We start from the raw sequence: 1,101 nt of genomic DNA, 5'->3' as shown, positions 1-1,101 counted from the left end.
GTGTATCCTCAAGAGATGGTTTCCTTGATTGTGTAGGCAAGTTGTTGATATTGTGGAAACTGTCGAGGTTGTTGATTGCCAACTTGGAGGTGCGGTTGCATGGGAGGATTTCCGGATGGTCCTCCTTGTTGTGGTCCTTTTCCCAAGAGAAATTTGGATGTCTAGCCCACCTTTGGTTGTATGTGTTCGAGTAAGGATCATTCCCGGATTTTTGAAAAGTGTTCATAGCATGAACTTGTTCAGAGAGAAGTTCTGGGAATGCTGCACTAGATGGACAAGACTGCATAGGATGGGCAGGACTAGAACATGTGGCATATGCCTCGACTTGAGCTGTTTGTGGTGGTCCATTATTTAATACCAGAGCATCAACTTTCTTTGTCAGGTTATCAAGCTTGGCGCTCAGCTCTGGCATGACTCCTATCTCATATATACCACCTCTCTTTTGTGGTTGGGGACTTCTGTCACCTCTATTTGAATAATCCCATTGCTGGGAATTTTCGCACAAGGTTTCAAAGAAGTTCCACGCTTCGACATCACTTTTGGTCATGAATGACCCTCCACTGGTGGCATCAACCATGCGACGGTTCTGTGGTGTCAGACCGTCATAGAAGTATTGAACTTGTTGCCACTTCTCAAAACCATGGTGAGGACATTTAAGAAGCAAGTCCTTCCATCTTTCCCAACATTCATGAAAGTGCTCGCCCTCTTTTTGTGTGAAGTTAGTAATTTCTCTACGGAGGACATTGGTTTTGTGAACGGGCAAGAACTTGTTTAAGAACTTCTTAGACAGTTGGTCTCATGTAGTGATAGATCCAACTTCTAGAGAATTCAACCATGCTTTCGCCTTATCCTTCAAAGAAAAAGGAAACAGGCGTAGGCGGATCGAATCGTCTGAGAAGTTTTGGAACTTAAAGGTGGAGCAAATGTTTAAGAATTCTTTCACATGATGATATGGGTCCTCCTTGTCCAATCCATAAAAGGATGGCAACAATTGTATGACTCTAGGTTTAAGTTCAAAGTGTGCTGCCGTAGTGGTTGGCAACACTATACATGAAGGAGCATTAAATTGGACAGGAGCTGAATAATCTTTGAGAGCTTTAA

General features: G+C 43.1%; 1 non-coding gene across 1 annotated transcript; it reads left to right on the top strand.

Moving 5' to 3' along the window:
* The first annotated feature begins 635 nt into the window (after nucleotides 1–635).
* On the top strand, nucleotides 636–742 carry LOC131254413 (small nucleolar RNA R71). Its single transcript, XR_009175528.1, has one exon. It is a non-coding gene; the product is annotated as a small nucleolar RNA R71 (small nucleolar RNA).
* The last annotated feature ends 359 nt before the right edge of the window (nucleotides 743–1,101 follow it).

This window comes from Magnolia sinica, chromosome 8 (genome assembly GCF_029962835.1).
Source record: "Magnolia sinica isolate HGM2019 chromosome 8, MsV1, whole genome shotgun sequence".
Classification (NCBI taxonomy): Eukaryota; Viridiplantae; Streptophyta; class Magnoliopsida; order Magnoliales; family Magnoliaceae; genus Magnolia; species Magnolia sinica.
The sequence above is the reverse complement of the archived record's forward strand: the minus strand, read 5'-3'. Positions and strand labels throughout refer to the sequence as shown.